This window comes from Drosophila bipectinata, chromosome 4 (assembly GCF_030179905.1).
Source record: "Drosophila bipectinata strain 14024-0381.07 chromosome 4, DbipHiC1v2, whole genome shotgun sequence".
NCBI lineage: Eukaryota > Metazoa > Arthropoda > Insecta > Diptera > Drosophilidae > Drosophila > Drosophila bipectinata.
This window is the reverse complement of record NC_091740.1, coordinates 12373707-12394375: the sequence shown is the minus strand read 5'-3', so window position 1 is coordinate 12394375 and position 20669 is coordinate 12373707. Positions and strand designations below refer to the sequence as shown.

General features: G+C 42.7%; 1 protein-coding gene across 3 annotated transcripts in view; it reads left to right on the top strand.

Annotated features, from left to right (window-relative positions):
- The window catches only part of LOC122322090 (fibulin-1), a 608226-nt gene that overhangs the window by 185457 nt on the left and 402100 nt on the right, over nucleotides 1-20669 (top strand). The window lies entirely within an intron of this gene.

Below are 20669 nucleotides of genomic sequence, written 5' to 3'. Positions count from 1 at the left end.
CTTGTTTTAATTAATATTGTCGAATTTTTGTAATAATTGAATTATCAGTTACCTAAATTTAGTAAAAAAATAGCTTAGGGCGGAGCGGGAGCGAGAGCTCATATTCGCTCTTATGCAAAATCGACTTTCCTTGCCGCTATAGATAAATAAGGCTTGAGATTAGAGAAAAATAGAGAGTTTGAATTATAACGTTGAAGAGGCAGTATCTTTCGTTTCTTGTATATTTCGTTTAATTTTTCGCAGTCACCAGATAATTTTTTTTTTTTGTTTTTTGAGAGTCAAACTCGACAATAATCTCGACAAACAGGTATATCAACTTCGGCTCCGCCCGAAGTCAACTTTCTTTTCCTGTTTTTTATTGTTATGCCCGTTTTTTATTGTTACTTAGCCCGATCACAACATGGAATAAAATATAAAATATATATAAGATATAAATATATCTTAGTAGTAAGGTTGTTGATATATGAAAAAAATATCGAATATGTTAAATATTGATATTCCGAAAAATATCATACCGGCCCGATAATATCGGATGAAAATATCGGTATCGGAATATCGGTATATATCACCAATGTCAGGGAAACTAACACTAACAACATTCCATTGCAAAAAAAAATTCATTTGTATTCTGAAAGTGTATGTACAACGGAAAAGAAAGTAGTGGCTTCATATAAATTTAATTGACCCAATATTTTTCGTTGACCGATTTCAAGAAAACCCGCTTTTTAATAAGTTCATGGGTCATTTTGCTCCGATTGTCTGAAACAACAAGTTTAATCGTGGAAGCAAGGCTGGGATGACGCAGGGATGACGCAGGAGCATGTCTGGAACGTTTTTGTCCTTGTTTCTATTCTGCAAGATTTTCGCAAAAGCAGAATTCCAACGTGTATCGATGTCTTGCTGCAAAGTACGGATATTTCCTTCGGCGATTCCTTCCTTTTCTTGTGCTTCTCGTAAAGCATCCAAAGCGATACACTACCTTTGAAGAATGCAACGATATTCTTTACATGACTAACGAGAGTATCAAACTTTTTTATTGAAGCTAATGCATCCTTCACAAGTAAATCGATGGTATGAGCTGCACAAGGAATCCACTTTTGAGCGCCAAGAAGATTTGCGGTTAAAGCCTTAGCATTTACGGCACAGTCAGTAGTCATCGACAATGTTTGTTTAGCGATTGTGATTCCAAATTCTTCCAATACTTCACCAATTACGCGACTCATATACTCTCCAGTGTGCGCCTTAAAATAAAATATAGTTTCATGAAAAACACAATGTTTTTATTTCAAGATAATATAATTGCAAATTATTATATAAAAATATTTACTTCAGAAAGTCGAATTGCTGTAAGGCAAACACTATCAAGGCCATTGTCTGCGAGGAAGTGAACTGTTAATGTTAAGAAAGACCTTGTTGAATTCGTAATGGTAACGAAACTGCAACTTTGAACTACTGCAACTTCAACTTCGTATCTTTTATCGATCAGCTGAGTAATCTGAAAAAAAAAAATAATTGTGATAAATCATAAACGAATAATGTTTTAATAGATAATCGATCTTACTGTAAATCTAAAATACATTTGGTAACGAGGACAGCAAATTTTCATCAAATTGTTCAGACCGACTTTTTCGACACATCTTATTGGGAGATTATCTTTGCAGATCATAAAGACTATCGCTTGGGTAATTTGTCGGTTCACATCACCTCCTTCTGTTAAAATCACATGTTAAATTAAAATAGCAAAGTAGAGTGCACTGTTTTTTTCAAATCGTTTAAAATATGTTTTATCATAACATTCATGTGTTACCTTTATATTTTTCAATGTTTTCGATGCACTGCTTCAAATTTAATTGACGCAGATCACTGCAAGTATTATCAGTTCCAGCGCCCTGTAACAAAACAACAACACAAAATATGTGAAACGAAACAATAACAAACACTACAGCAGCGATTTGAAATGACGAAACATCATCATAATAATCGTATATTTACTTTATTAACATCAGTTTTACATGTCGTATTTTGATTTAGATCTATTTTCAAAATTCGGTCGGTTCACATCACCTCCTTCTGTTAAAATCACATGTTAAATTAAAATAGCAAAGTAGAGTGCACTGTTTTTTTCAAATCGTTTAAAATATGTTTTATCATAACATTCATGTGTTACCTTTATATTTTTCAATGTTTTCGATGCACTGCTTCAAATTTAATTGACGCAGATCACTGCAAGTATTATCAGTTCCAGCGCCCTGTAACAAAACAACAACACAAAATACGTGAAACGAAACAATAACAAACACTACAGCAGCGATTTGAAATGACGAAACATCATCATAATAATCGTATATTTACTTTATTAACATCAGTTTTACATGTCGTATTTTGATTTAGATCTATTTTCAAAATTCGGGCAATTTGTGGATGTTTTGGTTTAAGGTGCGCCCGAGTGTTAGTGGTATTCCCACTTGTTTTCACTACTTTTCCACAAACAGAACACTTGCTTTTCGAAATTGAAATTTTTTCAAAATAACCTTTCGCTGTCTTTTTTTCACTTATATCGCCAGTGCTTGTGCTTGCTTTCGCAGAAGCAGAACTGCTTTTTTCGGACATGACCGGGAAGACTGAAAAGAGGCAGTTGCTTTCGAGGGCAGAACGATAACAATATTCCACATTTGGATATCGAATATCGATCATATCGTACCCTAAAATATCGTGACGATATTATCGAATATAGATATCGATATATCGATAAAATATCAACAACCCTACTTAGTAGCTTTTATTAAATCGTTTGTACTAGGCAAGAGCTAAATGGCTTGAGTTGGGTACCGCATTATTGTCGCAATACATGCAGAATAGCATTGAGTAATCATAAAATGTAATATTTGGTACCATCAACATGGAGGCCGCCAATCAGTCACCAAAAATCCAAAAGCGAAGCCAAGACGGGACGTGAAGAGGACGAAGATTTTAAATCATATTCCATGGTTCCGAACTTATACATCATACATTATAACGTAAAAAACTACATAACATTTGCTTTCATTTTTATTTTACATTTTTTTTGCATTTTTATTTCCCAGCATTGAAAAATAACAATGACAAAACATTGGTGAACACCGACGTGATCGTTATTATATATTTTAGAAATTACTAAAACAAACAACAAAAACAAAAAAATTTCATAAACAGTGTTTTGTGAACAATTTTTATACGTGGTTTATAAGAAAACAGTTTTTATCCAATAATAATAAAATTATAATTTATAGACATAAACATAAACGGCAGTTCGCAAGTGCGTATACATACATACTTACGATCCACAACGCAAGTGCATTCGCGCGCTCATAGGCTTCATACATACATAAACGCTTGCTTCATAAACGCAAGTGCATTCGTTCGCACATAACTTCAGATATATATACGTTTCACAATTCCGCTACGGTTCTGAGGATTTGGACATTTTGCAGATCAGCAGTGACCTTCGAAGGACTGTTTCGGAGCTCGTAGCGACGATGCTGGCCGAAATTGAGCATGAGATGACCCTTCGCTCTTCTCGAATTGCTGCCCACTCCACCCTTGCCAACGGAATGTCCATCATGCAGGCTGACCCTGGGTTAGGTCAAAGTTTTCAAGTGCTGCCTCCTCTCCCTCTCCCTACCTTCAACGGTAGATACTCGGAATGGGCTGAATTCTACTAGATCTTTTCTACAATCGTCGGCAGCAATCCTCGTATTAGTAAGGTGGAAAGTCTACAAAGGTTGCGATCTTGCCTTCGGGAGTCCGCTTTCGAAGCAGTTCGTTCCTTGAAAGTCTCCGACGATAATTATGATGTCGACTTGGGAGTCGATGGCCGAATTTTTGGAGCAGCGATGCAAGATCCGCCTTGGTGAGGACAGGCAACTCGGTCTTTGTCAAAAGTGTCTCCAAACGGGCCATCACATGCGTGAATGCCACGCTGCTAATTGTCCCAGTTGTAGAAGGAGGCATTTTCTGTAACCGCAGGCTTATAGCGGCCAGCCTTTGGGTGGTCGTCCCACGTCAGCCATAGCCGAGTGCGCCGAGCCTGTTGCTTCTTTGCCGTCCACTGCTAATCCACTAGTTGCTCAAGGTCGCAGCGGCGATATATCTTTGCTTGCTACAGCGAACATTCTTGTTCGTAGTTGTGCTGGATCCCTTGTTCCATGCCTAGCGCTGCTGGTTCTGGATCGCAGGTTCACGTGATCACTTCCCGGCTGGCAAGTCAGCTGCAGCTTCGGAGGTGCAAGTCATTCATGGCGGTGTCTGGTTGGTTGGTTGATGTTCTCCCGAAGTCCCACTGCTCCGAATACTTGGCCTTGGTTAACGCCGTCATCGCCGCCAATATCACGGACCTGCCGCCTAGCTTCAGTCCAATATTTTTCGTTGACCGATTTCAAGAAAACCCGCTTTTTAATAAGTTCATGGGTCATTTTGCTCCGATTGTCTGAAACAACAAGTTTAATCGTGGAAGCAAGGCTGGGATGACGCAGGGATGACGCAGGAGCATGTCTGGAACGTTTTTGTCCTTGTTTCTATTCTGCAAGATTTTCGCAAAAGCAGAATTCCAACGTGTATCGATGTCTTGCTGCAAAGTACGGATATTTCCTTCGGCGATTCCTTCCTTTTCTTGTGCTTCTCGTAAAGCATCCAAAGCGATACACTACCTTTGAAGAATGCAACGATATTCTTTACATGACTAACGAGAGTATCAAACTTTTTTATTGAAGCTAATGCATCCTTCACAAGTAAATCGATGGTATGAGCTGCACAAGGAATCCACTTTTGAGCGCCAAGAAGATTTGCGGTTAAAGCCTTAGCATTTACGGCACAGTCAGTAGTCATCGACAATGTTTGTTTAGCGATTGTGATTCCAAATTCTTCCAATACTTCACCAATTACGCGACTCATATACTCTCCAGTGTGCGCCTTAAAATAAAATATAGTTTCATGAAAAACACAATGTTTTTATTTCAAGATAATATAATTGCAAATTATTATATAAAAATATTTACTTCAGAAAGTCGAATTGCTGTAAGGCAAACACTATCAAGGCCATTGTCTGCGAGGAAGTGAACTGTTAATGTTAAGAAAGACCTTGTTGAATTCGTAATGGTAACGAAACTGCAACTTTGAACTACTGCAACTTCAACTTCGTATCTTTTATCGATCAGCTGAGTAATCTGAAAAAAAAAAATAATTGTGATAAATCATAAACGAATAATGTTTTAATAGATAATCGATCTTACTGTAAATCTAAAATACATTTGGTAACGAGGACAGCAAATTTTCATCAAATTGTTCAGACCGACTTTTTCGACACATCTTATTGGGAGATTATCTTTGCAGATCATAAAGACTATCGCTTGGGTAATTTGTCGGTTCACATCACCTCCAAAGTAGAGTGCACTGTTTTTTTCAAATCGTTTAAAATATGTTTTATCATAACATTCATGTGTTACCTTTATATTTTTCAATGTTTTCGATGCACTGCTTCAAATTTAATTGACGCAGATCACTGCAAGTATTATCAGTTCCAGCGCCCTGTAACAAAACAACAACACAAAATACGTGAAACGAAACAATAACAAACACTACAGCAGCGATTTGAAATGACGAAACATCATCATAATAATCGTATATTTACTTTATTAACATCAGTTTTACATGTCGTATTTTGATTTAGATCTATTTTCAAAATTCGGTCGGTTCACATCACCTCCTTCTGTTAAAATCACATGTTAAATTAAAATAGCAAAGTAGAGTGCACTGTTTTTTTCAAATCGTTTAAAATATGTTTTATCATAACATTCATGTGTTACCTTTATATTTTTCAATGTTTTCGATGCACTGCTTCAAATTTAATTGACGCAGATCACTGCAAGTATTATCAGTTCCAGCGCCCTGTAACAAAACAACAACACAAAATACGTGAAACGAAACAATAACAAACACTACAGCAGCGATTTGAAATGACGAAACATCATCATAATAATCGTATATTTACTTTATTAACATCAGTTTTACATGTCGTATTTTGATTTAGATCTATTTTCAAAATTCGGGCAATTTGTGGATGTTTTGGTTTAAGGTGCGCCCGAGTGTTAGTGGTATTCCCACTTGTTTTCACTACTTTTCCACAAACAGAACACTTGCTTTTCGAAATTGAAATTTTTTCAAAATAACCTTTCGCTGTCTTTTTTTCACTTATATCGCCAGTGCTTGTGCTTGCTTTCGCAGAAGCAGAACTGCTTTTTTCGGACATGACCGGGAAGACTGAAAAGAGGCAGTTGCTTTCGAGGGCAGAACGATAACAATATTCCACATTTGGATATCGAATATCGATCATATCGTACCCTAAAATATCGTGACGATATTATCGAATATAGATATTGATATATCGATAAAATATCAACAACCCTACTTAGTAGCTTTTATTAAATCGTTTGTACTAGGCAAGAGCTAAATGGCTTGAGTTGGGTACCGCATTATTGTCGCAATACATGCAGAATAGCATTGAGTAATCATAAAATGTAATATTTGGTACCATCAACATGGAGGCCGCCAATCAGTCACCAAAAATCCAAAAGCGAAGCCAAGACGGGACGTGAAGAGGACGAAGATTTTAAATCATATTCCATGGTTCCGAACTTATACATCATACATTATAACGTAAAAAACTACATAACATTTGCTTTCATTTTTATTTTACATTTTTTTTTGCATTTTTATTTCCCAGCATTGAAAAATAACAATGACAAAACATTGGTGAACACCGACGTGATCGTTATTATATATTTTAGAAATTACTAAAACAAACAACAAAAACAAAAAAATTTCATAAACAGTGTTTTGTGAACAATTTTTATACGTGGTTTATAAGAAAACAGTTTTTATCCAATAATAATAAAATTATAATTTATAGACATAAACATAAACGGCAGTTCGCAAGTGCGTATACATACATACTTACGATCCACAACGCAAGTGCATTCGCGCGCTCATAGGCTTCATACATACATAAACGCTTGCTTCATAAACGCAAGTGCATTCGTTCGCACATAACTTCAGATATATATACGTTTCACAATTCCGCTACGGTTCTGAGGATTTGGACATTTTGCAGATCAGCAGTGACCTTCGAAGGACTGTTTCGGAGCTCGTAGCGACGATGCTGGCCGAAATTGAGCATGAGATGACCCTTCGCTCTTCTCGAATTGCTGCCCACTCCACCCTTGCCAACGGAATGTCCATCATGCAGGCTGACCCTGGGTTAGGTCAAAGTTTTCAAGTGCTGCCTCCTCTCCCTCTCCCTACCTTCAACGGTAGATACTCGGAATGGGCTGAATTCTACTAGATCTTTTCTACAATCGTCGGCAGCAATCCTCGTATTAGTAAGGTGGAAAGTCTACAAAGGTTGCGATCTTGCCTTCGGGAGTCCGCTTTCGAAGCAGTTCGTTCCTTGAAAGTCTCCGACGATAATTATGATGTCGACTTGGGAGTCGATGGCCGAATTTTTGGAGCAGCGATGCAAGATCCGCCTTGGTGAGGACAGGCAACTCGGTCTTTGTCAAAAGTGTCTCCAAACGGGCCATCACATGCGTGAATGCCACGCTGCTAATTGTCCCAGTTGTAGAAGGAGGCATTTTCTGTAACCGCAGGCTTATAGCGGCCAGCCTTTGGGTGGTCGTCCCACGTCAGCCATAGCCGAGTGCGCCGAGCCTGTTGCTTCTTTGCCGTCCACTGCTAATCCACTAGTTGCTCAAGGTCGCAGCGGCGATATATCTTTGCTTGCTACAGCGAACATTCTTGTTCGTAGTTGTGCTGGATCCCTTGTTCCATGCCTAGCGCTGCTGGTTCTGGATCGCAGGTTCACGTGATCACTTCCCGGCTGGCAAGTCAGCTGCAGCTTCGGAGGTGCAAGTCATTCATGGCGGTGTCTGGTTGGTTGGTTGATGTTCTCCCGAAGTCCCACTGCTCCGAATACTTGGCCTTGGTTAACGCCGTCATCGCCGCCAATATCACGGACCTGCCGCCTAGCTTCAGTTTGGATGTCTCCAGTTGGAAAATTCCGGGCAATCTTTCTTTAGCTGATCCTGAATTTTTTCGTCCACAGCGCATCGATCTTGGGCAAATTAAGCTCTCAGCCGGCCTGTCGTTGCTGCAGAAAACCCGGCTGGGAGGAGGCGGTTCACATGTCCAGAGAAGATCACTCTTTTCGACTGCCCACAAGAATTTTCCGAAGAGCGCAACGATGCTGGATGATCAGTTGAATTCTCTGCTCCACCAGTTTTGGGAAATCGAAGACTGCTCCGAGCCTATTGTGAAGCGGACGAAGGAGGAGTTAAGTTGCGATGCGCATTTCGTGCAACATGTTGCTCGGTTGGATTCCGGCTCTGTGAGGCTTTCGTTGAAATGCGGTTCAAAGTTGCTGGGAGAATCTTTCTCTCAAGCCGTTCACCGATTACTCTCCCTAGAAAGAAGCTCTGTCGCCGTCCATAATTGAGTTGAGTCATTTGTCTCCAGTCCCTGCTGATGCGAGCGTCACCAGTTATTCAGCCAAAGTTACTGCATATTCTTTTAAGGTACCGATGCCATCGGCTGGCAATTACTGGAGATATTTGCAAAATGTATCGTTGCGTCAGAGTTTTTCCTGAGGACAGCTATCTTCAAGGCATTCTTTGGCGGGCTGGATCAGAGCTATCTTTAGAGCTGGATACTGTCACCTATGGAACGAAGCTTGCCTCATTTTTAGCAGTTCGGGCAATGCATCAGTTGGCAGAGGATGAGCAATTAAGGTTTCCAAAGGGGGCCGACATCTGCGTCGCGACTTTTATGTGGATGATCTACTTTCCGGAGGCGACTCTATAAAGCTATTAGCATAATGCAGCAAACATCCGGGATCCTTGCCAAAAACCAATTTCGGTTAGAGAAGTGGTGCTCTCTCTCAAAACTCCAGCAATGCCCGTTGATGCTCATCGCGTAGAAATAATCGGAGCATCTCCTTTGGCTCGTTTTTGGCTCCTACAAAGTTGGTTGCGTTGTCAGACCAAATATGTTGAGGACTTCGGCGGATGCATATAAACCGTTTCAAAGCCTGTGCAAAAAAATTGTGGACAGATCCCTTACAAGCTTCAGGTGGGCGGCTTTGGACGCAAAAAAAAATGAAAACGCTGACGTAAAATTTTACTGGAGCCTTATTACGCACTTCCGGGAGATCAGCCACAATGTGCTCTAGCTACCGAGGCTTAGTCCGGAAGCATCGGATGCCTTGTGTATTGCCTTCGTCACCTTTTTTCTCCCCTCAACTGGCCAATGTTGGGACCGAATGATTGCCAACAGCGCGCGAGGTCCCGTATGTAAATTCCGCTCATAGAAGTCAACAATAAAAGCCAACTGGATGGCTTCTAGGAATTATATTTAGATGCTGTGTATCAAAATCCAACGACGAATTTTTTAGCTAACCGCCTACGCGCAACAAACCAAATTTATCCAAGAAAGGAGAGGCAAGGCCATTTTCCATACCTCCTTTCCATTGTGAATAGCCTTTATGTCCTCCCAAAAATGCACACGCTGCACTAGTTAAAGCGGTGTTCCAGTTGTGTCGAATTCGTTGAGAAAACTCGTATACGTAAGCGAAAACCCTCTGCAGTGCTGGAAACGAATTAGCATTTACCAGAATAACCACTGTTATATCCACGTAACTCCAGGGTCGATCTCTCAGATGAGACCGCGGTTGGCCACTCCTCTTGGGATCCAATGAGAAACGAAGGACCGTGAGACCACAAGTTATTCTCATTTCATTTATTGGGAAGAGCACCACGTGACAGGATATCTGCTGGGATCAAGGAAGTGGGAACACAACGCCACTCCATTTTTCTAAATAGCTTCCGTATGGTCGAAACTCAATTGGCGACGAAAATATTAAACCGAGGTTCTTTGCGACTCCAAAAATTCTTTCCAACGTAGACCTTCAACAGTGCTACTTCCGACATAAGTCGAGCCAACAACTCGGCTCCCGATAACTCCAGCTTCGGCACCCTAACAGTCTTTAAAGGCGCAACTCGTAACTTCGAGCCGAGTAAATAGCTTACAGATCTTGCCCCTTGGACACGACATAAACGCAAGCCCCATACGCCTCAATGAATCCATGGCGTCATAGAATCCATGGACCTCATCCTTGGATTTCGATGTCAGCGCCCATCTAGGACATTCGGCACGCTGCGCACTAATAAAGCTGCTATAAATTTTATTTCAGACGCAGTGAAGAGCTTGAGGAAGTCTTTTATCCCAGGACAACTTCTCACGGCACAGCTTCAGGAGAAAGATTGCCTTTGCAATTACAGGACCGACAAGGCCTAATGGGTCATAAAGCCGAGGGACTGAAGAAAGAACGATGCGCCTAGTGGGCTTTGAGGTTGACTGAATCCTTTAAAACGAAATGCCTTCGAACTGACCAGTGTCAGTTGCGGGATCCCAAGCAAAATCCAGATTTTTTGTGAAGTTTTTGTCATCATCGACCCTAAGAAATGACTCCCGATCTTCTTTAGGCACCTTATCCAGCACGTCAGCAACATTGGAGTATTGGCAGTTCTTGGATTCGAGGAGCTGCGAACGCTGCTGTACCATATTGATGCCATCATAAATTCACGACCTTTATTGTCTCTTTCAGAGAATCCTGCAGACCTTGATGTTCGAACCCCGGCTCATTTTTTGACTATTGGTCCGTCAGTCAGCTTTATAGAGCCCGATGTCACAAAGCTAAACTTCAATCGGTTTGACAGCTGACAGCGCGTGTCTTTCCTGCAGCAGTCTTTCTGGTCCCGACGGAAGGAGGAGTACTTAAACCGAGATGGAGTCTTTAGAGTGGCGGTGATTAAAACCTCATCTGGAGTTACCAAGCGAGCAGTGTCTAAGCTGTGCCTGTTGTTCCTTAAGGAAGAAGTTGGAGTAGAAGCCCCAACTGGGGGGAGAATGTCGGGTCAGGCAGCAAGCAACTATTGGGTTAAATAATTAATAAATAATTTGGCATCTCAATCTAGCGAGCATCCGCTCAGCCTATTATCTAAGGTTGACGCACTCTCGTTCATTATCTTATTGCGCTCGCAGCCAAAATTGGCCAAACAATCATAAATAAACTGGCGTGATTTGGCCAGTGGCCGATCCAAAATTTTGAAACTAACTTGAACTGCGTGGTCATTGTAGAAGACTCGGTTTCAAATCTTATAGCTCTATCTCATAAAGTATTTGCGACTTACGTTCGTACGTAAAGACGGACGGACGGCCAAAGCTCTATCGACTCGGCTGTTGATGCTGATCAAGAATATTTATATTAAATGGAGATCGTTTCTTCTCTATGTTACATACATACATTCACACGACTACAATATACCCTTGTACTCTAGGAGTACCTGGTTTAAAAAAAAAGGTTTTCTTTACTGAAAATATAGGAATAGACATTGATAAGTAAGGTGAGAAATGTCACCATGGTATTGGAACTATGAGAACAGGTGTCAGGGAAAATGAAGTACTTCAATACTGACAGAATGTTGTTGGAATCTAATAAGAAAGTTATAAGTCAAGTAAGAAGTAATTTTTTTTTAAATATTAAAAATATTTTTATTTAAAAAAACTTGTTACCCTCTTTATAAATGGAAACAAATTGCGAATGAACGATATGGCAGAATGTTTTATTCCAAAACATTAACAAACTGGCACTACGTTGAGTCTTCAAGATCCAAAATAAAAGCTTTTTACCGGGTACCGGGCAAAACTCTTATTTAATTGACAAAAATATTGTTTAACTAACTATAAATAATTCACTTAAATAATTTTGAGCTTTAATTCAAATTAAAATGATACATGGCACGTTCTTCCGATTTTAAAAGGAAAAAAATCTTCCATGGGAAAATGATTGGGGAAAATAGGGTAACAAAAGTATATGTATAAAACTGGAGATTTGGATGCGTATTCCAAAGATATGGTAACTTCTAGATGATATTTCGTAGATTTAGTGGGTATAAAGAAATTTCAAAAATCATAAGTACTAATAACATGGATTGTCAACGCAATAACATGGCCCACATAATTCATTATGTTAGCTGCCATGCGATTTTGACAGCCCCAAATTCGGTAATAATAACAAGAAAGGAAAAATAACTTTGGCCGGAGCCGAAGTTGATATACTCTTGCAGTTAAAACCGGAAAAAGTCCCAAACTTCTATCTTCAAAAATACCAAAGTTGGTATTTCTACCAAAAACGCTACCCTGGGGGGACTGCTGCACAGGTTTCTTTTGTATTGAACTCAGCGCCATCTAGAACTACTGTAGACGATCTCCCTCCCAAAAAGCTTCGCACCAGAAGCCAAAGTTGAGTAGGAAAAAGAGTCTTCAGTTTCTATAGCAGCCAAGCTAAAGAAATTAGCATTCCATGGAATGCTTGCTATGTATCGAAGTACGCAGCCACGCAGTCATACTCCTTTGCCTCAAATCATTCCAGGATACAGTTTAAAACCCTGTTGAATTGTTTAGGCGTTCTGCGTAATTTATTGAAATCAAACTGAAAGGGGGTATGCTCTTCTTGATTTTTATGATGTCCAGTATCCGAGAGGCCGGGCTTTGTGAACCATGTATATTCTCACCTTTTTCTATTGCTTAGGAAAGTATTCAACACGACAGCAAAAATAAGCACCAAGAAGGCGGCGCCTTCAAAGTGTAATCCAGGTCATAACCTGGTGTTTTGATGTTCTTTAGCGCCTTAATGTGGGTCGAGACTTACTCTCCCGTAATTGCTCGTAATTCAGTAGAAACTGGTCCAAAATTAAACTCCTCGAAGCAACTTTGCAGGCTGTCAGCAAAAGCTTCTAATCACTTACTTGACGATCTGACCCATCTGACGATCTGTCATCCCTCCCGATGATAAATTTTGAAGACACCTGTTGCTTGAGGTCGGTCTGCCTTTGCTTGTACTGAAATAGTAGTTTACAGAAAATTGTTCATACGATAAAAAAGCGAAAGCGAAACGACCGTTTAATCGATATGAAGTGGAAAATCCCGAAGATTTGAATGTCAGCGCATCGGGGAGGAAATTGCATCAACGTGATTTTGAAGACATTGAAGTGGACTCTACGTTCGGCTATCATTTCGTCAATTTTGTAACAGTTTTTGCTGCCCTTTCGAACGTCGTTGTGTGTAAAGTGTGTCATTCTGAAGTGAAATTCACAGAGAGCAGTAAACGAGGATTGGGATTTAAACTTGTTGTATCCTGTGATAAATGCAATAAAAAAGAAATACCGAATAGCCCATACATCAATAATGCCTACGTATGAACAGACGACGGAGCTATGCGGATTCGGCATGCGTTGGAAGGACCAGCCAAGAACGCAGTACAAAGTCTAATGCTGCATGCGGACTGTGTTCCGCAGATAATAACCACGTTAAGAATGCGATTTGGGCGACCCGAAATTATCATTGACTTGTTAGTTGCAAGGATTAAACAATTTCCTCAAGTGAGGGAGAATAAGCTTGAAATGCTGGTTGACTTCTCGGTGGAGGTTCAAAATGTTTGCTCTACGATGAAAGCCTCCAAATTGGACCAGTACTTAAACAACCCAGCGCTCACGCAGGAGCTAGTGAGCAAGTTGCCATCGATGGTGCAGACGTTTTGGGGAATCACAAAGCCTCTCTAACAGTGTGTACGTTGTGATAGTTGTGATAGTTGTGATAGGGATAAATAGCGAGCCATGTGATAGTCCCAAGCTCGTCGTCAAGAACGGAGAGATGGGGCACGGTACATACACACACTGTGCGCCAAGGCTGTCGGCTGTGCACCCGCAATTGCAGAACCCTGCAGGAGTGTCCAGCATTCCTGGAAATGACGACCCGCGATCGCTGGAATGCTACTTGACGGTGTGGCTTGTGCTGAAAATGTTTCCAGAGCCACAAAGTGGAAAGATGCGGAGTCCCCAATCCTTGCGGAATAGATGGACGCCTAGAGCGCCATCATCGCGGCAGCACTGCTCCCGTCCAAGCCAGGTGCCATGCACACCGACAAGAAGATGTGGAAATGCTATTCAGGGTATTGCCAGTGACTTTGTATGGAAATGGTAAGCAAGTCAACACGTATGCCTTCATCGACGACGGGTCATCTTTAACCTTGATCGATGCCCCATTGCTAGAAGACCTTGGAGTGAAGGGACAACCGCAGCCTCTATGTATGCAGTGGACTGCCGGCATGCACCGGTATTAGGACAACGCGGTCAGACTCGACTTAAGGATCTCCGGCATTGGCCAAACGAAGCTATATGATATTCGCGACGTTCAGTCGGTCCAGTCTCTTGATCTCCCGTCACAGTCGTTGGATATAACCCACCTGAAAGCACAGCACACAAACCTTCGACATCTACCACTGTCCGGTTACGACTCAGCACAGCCCAGGCTCCTAATAGGTCTCAATAATTGCAAACAAGGGCGCATGCTTCGCACCAAGGAAGGCACAACAGAAGAACCGATCGCTGAGAAGACCCGCCTGGGGTGGACGATTAAAGGAAGAAGCTCCAACAGTGTGGGTGATGACATAACCCCAAGCTACCACGTGTTTCACATATGTGCATGTGAAGCTGACGAGAACAAGGAGATCTTGCGCCTGCTTGAGCAGTGCATGTGGTCGGACGGCGGCCCTAGACCGGAGATGAATAGCAAGAGCGTATCCAATGATGACCAGTTTGCTATACAGCAGCTGGAGAAGAACACGAGGCGTATTAATGGCCGATTTGAAACAAGTCTGCTTTGGAGGTATAAAGATGACAAGCTGCCGGATAGTTTACCGACAGCCCCAAAGCGGGCACGATGCCTGTACCAGAAATTGACTCGCGAGCCGGAGCTTGCGAAGGAAATTCGCCGACAGCTAGATGAGTACGTGAAGAAAGGATATGCACGGCCCATTAAGTCGGAAGAAGCTGAGGGAAATCCATATTGGTATTTACCTATCTTTCCCGTGCTAAACGTGAACAAGCCAGGAAAGCTTCGCATAGTCTGGGATGCGGCTGCGAAGACGGAAGGGATCTCGCCGAACACAATGCTGCTGAAGGGACCTGACCAACTAGCGCAGTTAGTACCAATACTTCACAGGTTTAGAGAGAAACGTATTGCTATTGGCGGCGATATCGCCGCCATAAGGTCAGGATACACACAGAAGATCAGAGATACCAACGTTCTGTATTTATAGACCCATACACACAACGGAGAGAGAACAACGCCATGCAGGTAATGACGTTTAAGGCTAGTTGCTCCCCCAGCTGTGCCCAGTACGTGAGGAACAGAAATGCAGAGTCGTTCAAGAAGGAATACCCACGCGCTGTTAAGTGCATACTGAAGAATCACTATGTAGACGACATGCTGGACAGCGTCGACACGGAGGAAGCCTCGCGCGTCAGGTCCATTACATTCATTTTCAGGGCGGATTCCTCATTCGAAACTGGGTATCGAATTCCAGAGAAGTATTAAGCGCACTCGGCGAAGGAGCTAGTGAGACTAGACGAAACAACGGATGGACAGACCGAGAAGGTGCTCGGAATGTGGTGGGACACGAAAAAAGATCTCATCCGCTACCGTGTATCCCCACGATATCGCCATAGAGAACTTCTCCAAGGAAGGCAACGACCCACGAGAGTTTCTTAGTGTATTGATGTCTATATATGATCCTTTAGGGCTCATATCCTTCTACGTAATGTATGCAAAAATAATATTTCAGGATATATGGCGAAGTGGATGTACCTGGGATGACCCCATACCTGAGGCAGAATGGATTAAATGGAAGCGATGGCTTCGGTATATCCCGGACGTTGAGAAAATGACCATCCCAAGATGCCACATGAAGGAGTCGCTGATGGACTCAGAAGTGGAGATGAACACCTTCGTGGACGCAAGCGAGAATGGATTTGCCGCCGTGAGTTATATAAGATTTCAAAATGAGGCAGGTATCCACTGCAGTCTACTGGGCAGCAAAACCAAGGTAGCCCCTCTAAGACCGACATCCATACCAAGGCTTGAACTCATGGGAGCAGTGCTTGGAACGAGGTTAGCTCAAACTCTGGAGCTTTCACCTGGCGCGAAGCTGAGCACACGGACTTTCTGGACCGACTCGAGGCCCGTGCTGAGTTGGCTGCGATCGGACCAGAGGAAGTACAAACAATTTGTTGCATTCCGTGTGATTGAGATTCAAGACGGTACTAGAGTCAAGGACTGCCGAGAACGTGGCGGACGACGCCACTAAGTGGAACAAAGGACCAGATTTCAACCGAGAAAGTCGCTGGTTGAACGGGCCGAAATTTCTTTGGCAAGAGAGGCAATTTTGGCCGCTGACAGAGGCGGAAGAAGGAGACGAGTCAGGAATGGAATTGAAAGCGCAATTCATCGGCGTATGTGACGGATTCACAGACGTAGGACGCGCGACCCTCATAGACTCCGAGCGGTTCTCAATCTGGACACGTCTGCTATGGAGTACCGCGAGAACGGTATGGTGTATGAGGCGATGGAAGGCCAAGGCACTTCAACGGTCGGACATCGAAAATCAACCATCACAAGAAGATACCAGGGTCACGGAGAGTCTTCTGTGGTTCTACGCTCAGGCAGAGTACTACCAGGCGGAGATACGGTTAATTTTACAAGGAAAACTATTGAAGAAGAATAACCTACTATACAAGCTGGGACCGTATATGGATTCCGATGGAGTATTAAAGCTGGATGAACGTGCCAAGATGATCAAGGGAAGCGACCGCGTCGTACTCCCCTGCGGCATCCACATTACGCAGCTTATCATAAAGGAATTTCACCAAAGATTTCTGCACGCTAACCACGAGACGGGGGTCAACGAACTACTACAAAGATTTTGGATACCAAAGCTGAGATCCACCATTGCTCGGATACGACGTTCCTGCCAACAATGCAAGAACCGACAGGCGGCCCCCAAACCGCCACGCATGGTGGAACTTCCCTATTTAAGAGTAGCAGCCTTTCATAGACCTTTCAGCTACACGGGTGTGGACTACTTTGGGCCTCTGATGGTACGGGTCAGACGCAGTTCAGAGAAACGATACGGCGTGCTCTTCACCTGCCTCTCTACAAGGGCAATAAATCTAGAGGTAGCGTATTCATTAACAACTGACTCTTGTATTCTAGCGGTGCGCAGTTTTATGGCCCGACGAGGGTGCCCAGTGGAACTCTGGAGCGACAACTGCACCAATTTTCAAGGAGCCTGCACGGAGTTGCGTAGGTCGTTTGAAGATGTGGACAAGGATCTACTATCTCCCGTAATGATGGTCCAGCTACCATCTCAGGTTTTAATGTATCCATTAGCTGCAGTGGTTGCGAGGACTTTCCTAAGTAGAGAGGCCTCTGATGACTCCTGAATGCTTTTACAGAATCTGGTCCAGGCATTGATCTTTGCCCTACGAAGTTCTTTGTTGTACAGGTTCAGGTCCCCTTTATACGCCTCCTAAACTGCTTGTGTGTTTTTTTTAATAGCGACGTTAAAGGCTTTACTTTTTTAAAGGCCGCAAGTGCTTGCGACCACCATGGTGGTTTCTTTAACTTACTACTGCCCGATCTACTTTTGGGACAGACCCTGTTGAATGCCTTGGTGCAAGCCACTGTTAGCCTCCAAGCCTTCCTTGTTGTTAACGTCACTTGTTGGAAGTTTCCCCAAGGATCTATCTATTTTTTTCTCGTAGAACTTCCAGTTGGTGTTCCGTACTTTGTCTTGCGTAGAGCTAGCTGAGTAAAACTATTGAAAGTGACCAATAATTCTATGTTTCGAGGGTCCGAGAAGGAGTCCCTAGGTCCGTAGGAGTCTAGGACTCCCCATCTAACAACCCTGTCTGCTAGAGATTCTTAGTGAAGACTAATGTCAAGTACCTCCCTTCTATTCTTGATGTTGAAGGTGAGTTCTGAGCCCCTGTTACCCATCGGAACATTTGAGCTTAGGACAAAATCGAATATTGACTCACCCCTCTAGTTAGTGTCAGTACTTCCTTACTGATGACGATAGGCGTTGGCGTCGCACCCTATATTCAGGTCGATCATCTGCTTCTCACTGTCTTCCACCAGCTGTTTGAGTAGCGGGTGCAGGGGGAAAACATCCTGGACGTGGCCCATGTACGCCAAGCATACCCTTTGAGGTCCCTTTGGGCTCTCTATTGCTGTGGCTACATTGCTCTTCATTGCTGAAATTAGGTAGCAAAAATAGGCTTAGGTTCTTCTTTGTGGATGCAGGCTCGCTTTTTACGTGTTGAATCGGCTTTACAGAGCCTTTACTCCGACGCCCGCAGCCCAAGAAACTATACTCCAAGGCTTTTTGGATGAGGGTCACATCAGCTGCACTCTCGGCGAGGTGGAGTAGGAAGGAAGCTGACGCCGCCTTACTGTGATGGAGGTTTATCTAGAAAATTGTCAGAGACATCCTTGTGATTCTCCACCAAAGAAACCTCTGCTTCCGTCTTGGAGCTGAGCAGAGAATCCTAAATCGTCCCGACGCCTCTAAGAGCCCTTGCCAAGTCGCTCTCCTCCAAGGTGTACTCTTCCAGGATGTAGCACGATTTCTCTTGCCCACCTCATGACCTTGGCCAGGTCCGCCGATGCCGATCGGTCCGCCCTATCCGAAAGAAAGCTGCTTTCCTCCTGTCCTTGTAGGAGCCTTTCCTCTTCCCTTTCCGTCGAGTGAGACTCTGCCGGACCAAGGCTTGCCTTAGAGGCCCCGCTGCTTGGTATAGAGGTTGACCCTGAGGTCTTCTTCTCCATGCCGTTCGGTGGTGCCATGGCTAGCCCCGCTTTAGAGGAAGATGCCTTGGCACCCTCCACACCGCGTCCCGAATCCGGATGTTGCCCCTCTGTAGGGAGCTTCTCCATCCCAGCAACTTCTTGGCTTTTGAGAGACTTGGAGTTCGACCCCATTTCCAAAATTCTGTTCCCCACCATAGTTTTTTGTTAAGTTAAATTAATTAATATTTTTAACCCACGAGTAGGCGGAAAGTAGATCGTCCATCATGACATAGCTCGCTTGTCACAATAAGCCTGTTTAAATCTGGGTGATCGGCCGGTCCCCCGGAGTTCGCATATAAGCATCCGAGCCTTGGACACGCCTGCCTCGGTTAATGCTGTTCCACCATGGATTGGGGTAATTTGAGGAAGGGGTTGTTCTTCTCTCCGCCCGACTACGATTAGCCAGCATCCTCGGAAGAGACCTGACCTTACCGGGACCTGTTACTAGCCGCCATCAAGTGGAGTGCATAGTCGCACTACCAGCGGTGTACACAGTTACGGCACGCAATTGCTTGCGCGTAGGTCCCCCAGTTGTACCTATTGGCTGACGCCCGATATCTTTAGATTACTGTATATTTTTTTCTTTGCAATTTCCACCAAGCCCAGTTTTTGTTTGATATTTATAATTTTCAACGCTTCTAATGAAAGTGGGAGTGTATTGGTTAGAAAATTGCATAGGTTGCGGGAGCGAAATAAAATGTACCGATAAAACGCAACGAGTGCTGTCGAGAAGTCGACTAAAGTATGTCACACCAGATTGTCTTAATGGTTTGCGGCCCACGACACAGGGCTCTTAACAGCATAGCAAGTTAGCAAGTGCTGCCCGTTTTGCATTAGCCGACCGGCCCTTGATCATTTTCTGAAATTGGACTGAACTTTGTTAATATTGTTTTATTTAACTTACAACACAAGAACTAATGCTGTGATTGAATTTTCACGTCAGGATTTTATGTGCCACTCAGTTTATGTGCCCCTATGTTAAGAATTAAAACAAAAGAGTGACCAGATCAATAGACTTTCTAGGAACAGCCTGGAAATGTTTTGCAAGCACGCCGAACAGAAATAATCACGAAAATGTAACTCTTGAATTGAAATACCCTTGAAGTTTAAATCGGTTATATATGGCAAATATCGGATTTAGTTGGCCGATCCTTATGAGAATATTAAATTAAAACCAAATTACTAGAAAACAAAATCTTAAAAATAGGTCCCAAGCTTCTATCTTACAAAATACAATTGTTGGCATTCTTAAAAGTTCTTAAAGTCTGTCCGTCTGTCTGTTTCTACGCAAACTAGTCTCTCAGTTTTAAAGCTATCGACTTAAAACTTTGCACACACCCTTCCATCCTTTGCACGCAGTATATAAGTCGGAACGGCCGGGATCGGCCGACTATATCCTATAGCTGCCATATAACTGATTGATCGGAAATGGTATAAATTTAGTGATTTAAGAGTGAGAGAGTTTAAATTTTACATGAGCGCTATTTTTGGCAAAATAATACGACATGCCCAATCCGCCGACTATATCCTATAGCTGCCATATAACTGTACGATCGGAAGTGACCCAACTTTCGTGTTTTTGAAGATAGAAAGCTGGAACTTGGTACAGATTCTATTTTTGGTCAGTTGATCTAACCTACCCAAATTCATTAGGATCGGCCGACTATATCTTATAGCTGCCATATAACTGAACGATCGGAAATGACCCTACTTTCGTGTTTTTGAAGATAGAAAGCTTGAACTTGGTACAGATTATATTTTTTGTCAGTTCATCCGACCTTCTAAATTTCATAACGATCGGTCGACTATATCTTATAGCTCCCACATAACTGAGA